Source organism: Triticum urartu, chromosome 2, assembly GCF_003073215.2.
Source record: "Triticum urartu cultivar G1812 chromosome 2, Tu2.1, whole genome shotgun sequence".
Lineage (NCBI taxonomy): Eukaryota > Viridiplantae > Streptophyta > Magnoliopsida > Poales > Poaceae > Triticum > Triticum urartu.
The window spans coordinates 310,545,082-310,554,180 of NC_053023.1; the positions used below are offsets into that span (position 1 = coordinate 310,545,082).

General features: G+C 43.6%; 1 pseudogene; it reads right to left on the bottom strand.

Annotated features, from left to right (window-relative positions):
- Window positions 1-6,365: 6,365 nt before the first annotated feature.
- On the bottom strand, window positions 6,366-6,899 carry LOC125536448 (annotated as a pseudogene).
- Between the last annotated feature and the right edge of the window lie 2,200 nt (window positions 6,900-9,099).

A 9,099-nucleotide genomic window follows, 5' to 3' on the forward strand; every position in this document is an offset into this window, starting at 1 on the left:
AATTTTAATGCATGTTTATGACTGTTGTCGCTCTCTTGCTGGTCGCTTCCCAGTCTTTTGCTAGCCTTCACCTGTACTAAGCGGGAATATTGCTTGTGCATCCAATCCCTTAAACCCCAAAGCTATTCCACATGAGTCCACTTTACCTACCTATATACGGTATCTACCTGCCGTTCCAAGTAAATTTGTATGTGCCAAGCTCTAAACCTTCAAATAAATATCCTGTCTTGTATGCTCGAATAGCTCATGTATCAACTAGGGTTGTCTGTATCTTCCATATTAGGCGGGTTATTCTCAAGAGGAGTGGACTCCACTCCTCACTCACGAGATAAATGGCTGGTCACCGGGATGCCCAGTCCCATGCTTTATGCAAACTAAATAAAAATAATTGCAAACAAAACTCCTCCTGAGACTCTTGTTAGTTGGAGGCACTCGTTGTTTCGAGCAAGCCATGGATTGATGCTTGTTGGTGGAAGGGGGAGTATAAACTTTACCATTATGTTTGTGAACCGCCTATAATGTGTGTAGCATGAAATATATCGCCATCTCTTGGTTGTTATGTTGACAATGAAAGTATACCACTCAAAATATTATTCACCTCTATTTCAAAACCGAGCTCTGGCACCTCTACAAATCCCTGCTTCCCTCTGCGAAGGGCCTATCTATTTACTTTTATGCTGAGTCATCATCCTCTTATTAAAAAGCACCAGTTGGAGAGTACCGCTGTCATTTGCATTCATTATTGTTAATTTACATTGAGTATGACTTGACTGGATCTCTTTTACCATGAATTACAATGTCTAGTCAGTCCTTGGTCTTTAAAGGTGCTCTGCATTTATGTTTTGCGGTCTCAGAAAGGGTTAGCGAGATACCACCTTGTTATATCATACTATGATTGCTTTGAGAAAGTGTTGTCATCCGAGATTTATTATTATTGCTCGCTAGTTGATTATGCTATTGATATGAGTAAACTTGAGACCTAAGCGTTATTGCGAATGTGGTTAGTTATAATCTTTGCTGAAAACTTGAATGCTGACTTTACATATTTACAACAACAAGAGCAAACAGAGTTTGTAAAAGTTTTTCTTTTTCACTTTCAGTTTGTTAACTGAATTGCTTGAGGACAAGCAAGGGTTTAAGCTTGGGGGAGTTGATACGTCTCCGCCGTATCTACTTTTCCAAACACTTTTGCCCTTGTTTTGGACTCTAACTTGTATGATTTGAATGGAACTAACCCGGACTGACATTGTTTTCAGCAGAATTATCATGGTGTTATTTATGTGCAGAAACAAACGTTCTCGGAATGACCTGAAACTTCATGGAGAAACTTTTTGGAAAATATAAAAAATACCTGCAAAAGATGAAGGCCAGGGGGGCCACCACCTGTCCACAAGGGTGGGGGGCGCTCCCCCTACCTCATGGGCCCCCCTGGTGCCTCTCCGACTCCAACTCCAACTCTATATATTATGTTTCGGGGAGAAAAAAATCAGAGAGAAGAATTCATCGCGTTTCATGATATGGAGCCGCCGCCAAGCCCTAAAACCTCTCGGGAGGGCTGATCTGGAGTCCGTTCGGGGCTCCGGAGAGGGGAATCCGTCGCCATCGTCATCATCAACTATCCTCCATCACCAATTTCATGATGCTCACTGCCGTGCGTGAGTAATTTCATCATAGGCTTGCTGAACGGTGATGGGTTGGATGAGATCTATCATGTAATCGAGTTAGTTTTGTTAGGGTTTGATCCATAGTATCCACTATGTTCTGATATTGATGTTGCTATGACTTATTATGCTTAATGCTTGTCACTAGGGCCCGAGTGCCATGATTTCAGATCTGAACCTATTATGTTTTCATCAATATATGAGTGTTCTTGATCCTATCTTGCAAGTCTATAGTCACCTATTATGTGTTATGATCCGTTAACCCCAAAGTGACAATAATCGGGATACTTACCAGTGATGACCGTAGTTTGAGGAGTTCATGTATTCACTATGTGTTAATGCTTTGTTCCGGTACTCTATTAAAAGGAGGCCTTAATATCCCTTAGTTTTCGTAAGGATCCCGCTGCCACGGGAGGGTAGGACAAAAGATGTCATGCAAGTTCGTTTCCATAAGCACGTATGACTATGTTCGGAATACATGCCTACATTATATCAATGAACTGGAGCTAGTTCTGTGTCACCCTAGGTTACGACTGTTACATAATGAACCGCATCCGGCATAATTCCCCATCACTGATTCATTGCCTACGAGATTTCCATACATTGTTCTTCGCCTATTTTCTTTCCCGTTGCTATTGCTATCATCACTACAAAATACCAAAAACATTACTTTTACTACCGTTACCTTTTGTTACCGTTACCACTACTATCATATTACTTTGCTACTAAATACTTTGCTGCAGATACTAAGTTTTCAGGTGTGGTTGAATTGACAACTTAGCCGCTAATAATTGAGAGTATTCTTTGGCTCCCCTTGTGTCGAATCAATAAATTTGGGTTGAATACTTTACCCTCGAAAACTGCTGCGATCCCCTATACTTGTGGGTTATCACCTGGGTGAGCACAACCCACCAGGGCGCGCCTAGGTGGTTTGTGCCCAGCTGGTGGGCCCCCTCTGGTAGTTATTTGCTCCAGTATTCTCCCTATATTTGATAAAAAATCTTCGTGAAGTTTCAGCTTGTTTGGAGTTGTGCAGAATAGGTGGCCTGGTGTAGCTTTTCCAGATCCAGATTTCCAGCTGCCGGAATTCTCCCTCTTTGTGTGTACCTTGTAAATTATGAGAGAAAAGGCATTAGAATTACTTCAAAAAGTATTATTATGGATAAAAACATCATAAATAACAATAAGGAAACATGATGCAAAATGGACGTATCACAAGACTTTGTGCAAGATACTGATTTAAATAATTGTAGTTATAAATTATAAATCATGTGACCATGAGCAGCAGTAAGACATGTTTCTTTTACTAACAGGAAAACACAAGTCAACACATAGAAATTTGTGGTAAGTATACTTCATACCCAATTGGTTTGCATTAGCCTGATAGTATGTGTTTCTAACAGATATTGCGTATCACTCATGTCAATTGATGTTCTCCAGCTTAGGGCATTCCATTTTCTCGTGCCACCACACATGTCACCTAAATCCAAATGGATGAAATACTGTTCAAGGGAATACATTCTTCATAAGCTTGACAAAGGAAGTAACACAAATATAAAATAATTGTAAGCCTAATTGGGAACTATTTCAGAATTAAAATAAAATAAAGTCAGCACTCTTGTATTCATGGTATGCAAGATGGCATGTAAACTGATTCGCCTTTCTGGAAGGGGCTAATGAGGGTCAAAGATACTTTCTTTAATATAACAAAGTTTATTGTCGGTGATGGCAATAACACTCGATTCTGGGAGGATACTTGGCTTGGTGATACGCCGCTGGCTCTTCAGTATCCGTCGCTATATCGTATTGTGCAGCGACGTGATGCTCTGGTTGCAACGAGTTTGCAATCCGCTCCCCTTAATATTCACTTTAGGAGGGTGCTTGCTGGGGGCCAGTGGGAGGCTTGGATTCATCTGGTGAGTAGGCTGATGGAGGTTCAGCTTAATCATCAGCCCGATCAGTTGTGTTGGCAGCTTACTAGATCTGGGGAATTCACAGTCAAGTCGATGTACATTGATGTCATCAACTCTAGTGTTATTCCTAGTTCAAAACATGTTTGGAAAGTTAAGATTCCTCTGAAAATCAAAGTGTTTATGTGGTTTGTACATAAACAAGTCGTTCTAACAAAAGACAATTTGATTAAGCGCAACTGGACAGGTTCTACTAGGTGTAGTTTCTGTGATCGGGATGAAACTATCCAGCATCTTTTCTTTGATTGCCCGTTGGCGAGAGTGTTGTGGCGCTCGGTGCAAATTGCCTTTAACATTACTCCTCAGAATTCGGTCAGGTCGTTATTTGGAACGTGGCTTGTTGGTATAGAGGCCAAACAGCTAGACAAATTCGAGTAGGAGCATGTGTGTTGTTATGGGCAATTTGGAACGGTAGAAATAATTTGGCTTTTAACAGAACAACACCTATTCATTTTTTGCAGGTTTTATTCCGGGCTACTGCGCTAATCTGTATGTGGTCCTTACTCCGACGGAGGCCAGGGAGCGTTTGGTTACTGGACCTGTCCGGTGAGAGATGTTAGCGCGGGATATCTTCAACCGGTTTGGATGGCGGTCATGTAATAGGATAGGTGATTAGTTTACCTATCTATCTATCTTATGCCAGCCGGTTGTGGCTTTTGGGCCTTTTTTGTTTTTCTAGCTCTTTGTAAGCCAGCCTACTTTTTGCAGCAGATTGGAAGACCTTGTTGAACTACTTTATTTATTTATAATTATGGCCGTATGCGTCGCTCTGATGCAGAGGCCGGGGAGTCCCCCCTTTTCGAAAAAAAAGATGGCATGTAAACAGTCGATGAGATATTAGAAGTGATAAAAATATACGTGTGGATCTAGTCAAGTTTGTCCTATTTGTGTGCCATGCGTGTGCAGTTTATTAATCTTGACAAAGATTAAAAAGCGATTATATTGACATTGTAAGCAAGATATGACCTTGAATTAAGGCTTTGAATTAACACTGTAAGCAAGATAATTCTTATATAAGAGCATATCATATTGCTATGCTCCGAGGAGCAAACACACCTACATGTGATAGATAGTTTCATGTCGGCAAATAAATGTGCATTCGGTAGTAGAATAGTTGGTATTCTGACTTGGATTCCAAGTTTTGCTTACTTTATTGAATCTCGAAAATGAAGTGCTGAATGTGTTCTCTTTTTGAATAGTATGTTATCTGATTTAGCAATGCCCGTCACTTTGGAACATGTTACCCAGAAATCTAGAAACTGCCATTTCCTTTGCACCCACCATATTCCAAAATATAATTAGCTATAGAATAATAAGATAATAGGAGGAAACACATGCTAAAAATAAATTAGCAAACATAAGTACATTTGTAAAGCCAAGGGAACATGATTTCTTTGATCGATGCAAGCCTCATAATAAGTTAAGAAACTAAACATTTAAAACTGGACAAAATGCTACAGAAAATAATCCAAGCAATCCTACTTTACTATTGAGGCACACATATAAGCGGTTGTTCTCCTGCAAACTGAAGTGGTATATGTATCCACTTCACCAGCTACTATTACAAGATGACCAAGCCTTTGTCAATGGGATGAACATGATCCAGGCAAGGAGGGCATTAACTAAGAAGATTAGTCAGATGAACATGCTCTAGGCTAGGAGGACATTAGCCAAAAAAACAAACAAGGAGGACCGTGCAAATTGATTCGGTTTTTAGTCGGATGGAGAAAACCCAGCGTGGAGGGGGGTGGTGGGAGGTGAGGAAGAATAAACCGATGAGACGAAAATAAACCTGCACACCGGGCTACCAAGTCCCCCTTTAGAAGTGGAGAAAGAGATTAACTACTCTACAACTTCCGTGTTGTAACCATAATTTAATTGTGGTATCCTTATGCTTAAATATTCAAAAAAATAGCAATCACTATTAAATAAATATCATATCATGAAAATAAGTGATGCTCTCGTTTTCTTTTTTCTATTTTCCATCTAGTGGCTAAAACATAACGTGGTTAAATAAAAATATGTAGGGAACAGAGAATAAACCTGAGTATGGCTGCAACTTACATAATCCTTATGAAGGTGGGCCTGTTTTTTTAACACAACCTTTGGTAACCGTTGCAAGTATTTCTTCAACACAGTAGTGAGGCTCGGCGCCAGCCAGCATATTGAACCTGAAAAATGACGCAACAAACCATAAGCATCTATCCAAGAACCCAAAGGATTTTTTTCTAATTCGTGAGTGGGATTCAACTAAACAGCACTTGCTTGCTCAGTTGCTTTCCACTATGTCCACCCCCCCCCCCCCCCAAGATGGACCAAACCGCCTCTCGTCTGTACTATATCTTCCAGGGTTGAATCGGCAACATGAGAGATGAGATCTGATTTGTTATTAATGGAGTTTACCTGTCATAAATTCAAAGAAACACCAATTAGATCGCAAGGCTACGTTGTAAATGAACAGGAACCGGTGCACTAAACAGCTATAAAATCAGGCCTGCTCGTGAGAGCTTAGCAATAATACATCAAATCTACCTGGTACCAATATGTAACGACGACATCAATATTAATCAAAAAAAGATTCACAGCTATGTGTTCCAAACTAAAAATTGAGACAACCCAATAATGCACAAGGAACCAGAGGAGGAGAGATGGAGCATCTACCAGTGGGGGCCAACAAATCTAACCAGGTCTCTTCGCGCACCACTCCAGGGTCTTCGGCAGCGACAAGCTCGAACTACCCCCACTTCCGTCTTCGTCGCGCCCCCGCCTGCTCCGCAGTCTCAACCTCCATCTCGAAGTTGGTTCCAAGATCGAATTGCGCCCCGTCGAGCTTGAGCATGAGCCCCTTGCCCTGGTCGAGCTCATAGCCTCATAGACGTTGCGGGTGTTCTGGAACCCGCCAAGCATACGAACGACGTGGCGTACCTACCGACGCCATACTCGTCGGAGATGGGTCGGGCGATGGGGGAATCGACCCCGCCAAGATGAGTGGGGGCGTTGACATGGGCGAAGGCGAGGGGCTCCTCAACCTCCTCGGCATGGCTGACGCCGGCGTGGATGCGCCGGCGGCGCTTGAGCGCGAGGACGTCACGGAAGCGGTGCAGTCATCGAGGCCGTAGAGGCGAACACGCAGGGCGTCAGTGGCGACGGCGAGGGGGTGCGCGGGGGCATCGAAGAAGAGGTTGCGCTGGGCGTCGTTGCGGAGCAGGCGGTGCGCGGCGGATAGGTCCCAGCCCACGGTCGAGGCTCGGGCGATTTTTTTGTGCATGCAGGAGAGGACGCGAGAAAATCGGTCGTGATGGTAGAAAACGGCAGGTAGGATTGCTGAAGCGAGGTGGTCACATGGTTAGGAAGAAGGAGTTAATTATGCGATGTAGATTATGATAGTGATTGATTCTGGAGTAATTATGTATGCGATGGAGATTATTGCTGCGATTGATTCTGGAGTAATTGGTACGCGATGGAGATTATCATCCTTATGTATAGAAACATCCCCCCACCCTTTCATTTGAATTTATTCGGTTACGAAATTTCTTGGCAGGTTTGAGATTGACTGCCGACTGTGATCTGATTTATTTCCGTGTGACTTTTATTACATTACCAATAATTGATAACCGGTTTAAACCAATGGGAGGGGAAATTTGTAGGTAGATAAAAACTAATTGTACAAGCGATAAGAGATGAGACGAAATAAAATCAGACAAAAATAAAATCAAAACATCAGGATACCAACTGCTCGATTAAAAATAGAGACTTAGAAACGAAATGTGTATGTATTGGTCGTGGCTTGCAGGGCGGAAGGGTAAAAATAACAGGGACGAGCGCGAGGTCCCAGCACGCCCGACAGCCGCTGCGTTGCTTCTGCCCTGCGCCCTGAGAAGCTGCTGCCGTGCGCGCCTAGAGACGCCATTCCCACAGGCTTCCAACCGGAGATCGACCCGTCATGAGTTAGTGCCCCTGTCACGATTGACATCTCCTACTCGCTATGCATCGATGGACACGGAGCTGCCTCTAGGCTCCAGCTATCTCCCGTCTCCAGCTAGAATCATTCGCCGCGAGATCTGTGCCGCGCCGCAGTAAAACTGGCTTCAGCCTCCCTGTTCTTTACCGAGCCGGCAATCATGTGTGCGCCCACTATGCACCAAATGGGTTTGCAAATCAAAACTGTGGCCAGTTAGCTCAAGTAAGAAGAATGTTATCAAAATGATATAGGACTCGACAAGCTGCTATAGAATATAAGTAGATGCAGCGCAAAGGAATTCAATGTAGGAGTATAATACTCGTATAGTCGTGTCTGTCTGCTGTGGTGTCTATCCACAAGCTCGTTTCGCTGTGTGCGCGCACACGAACTGGCACTGGTGGCCATTGGGGTGCAGCGGCAGGCAGGCGCACAGAGGATCATGCAGGTGCGTGCGATCGGGACGAAGCCCGGCCGGTGGGATCACAATAGTGGCGTCGTGGGCAACGGCAGCACTACCTACCGGCCACCTAGCAAGCCAGGCCTGGCCTGCAGCAACAGCACTGGAGACGGGGCGGGCTACGGGTCTCATGTGTCATGAGAGCCGTCACGTCAAGTCGTCCATTCGATTCAGAGCTCGAACTGTTCCGCCGTACCTTGTGCACTATCGGGGATTGCACTCACTCGCGTTCGCGCCGCACATGATTAGATCTTGTTTTCTGGATAATCTTATCGCTGAACGTTCAGTAGAAAGCCTTACAGCGCTAACGCTCTTGTGCTATCTATCCAATTGCACGGGCAGGTGTGTCGTTCACTACTAAAAAGGTGACCGGCGTCGAGCAGTTTTTTAGCCAATCCTGATGGAGGTTGACTACTAATCATGCCGCGCGGCAACGTTACAGCGATTTTGGGAATTTTAGAGAATTTCTTCTAGGCTAGAATTATATTTTTCTTCTGTTAATTATTTTATTTTTACACGGGATTATAATTTACCTGCTTCCTGCCCTATGCTTTAAAAAGTTTTTTTCTGACATGATATAGAAAAAGTTTTTGGATAACAAGGAAGTGAGAAATGGGCATTCTGTTCGTACCAGATGGTTTTCAAAACCAACGAGTCCATAAATCTAAATAAGAGCTAGTGGTTTTGGGACTCCCAAATCTTCCAAAGTACGGATAGTAGCATTTTTTCGTGAATATGCAAAGTTTGCATTTCTTTTCATTGATAGAAAGAAAGATAATGAGTACAGTTAAGGATCCAACACATGCCATGAATGCAAAAGGCGTGAATATGGTGCCTAGGGCAGAGCGAAAAGGGATGCTCGACCCAAACGGAGAAAACAACATAGCTAAACCCACCATGCCCGAAGCAAGAGAGGCAACCGACACCAACCAGACATTAACATCTGCAGAGACATCCATGGGGACACCGTGAGTGATCAAGATGATGCCTTCATGAAGGATAACGACGCCGTGATGCCGTCGCCATCCGATCCGAAGAGCCGGACCTAGG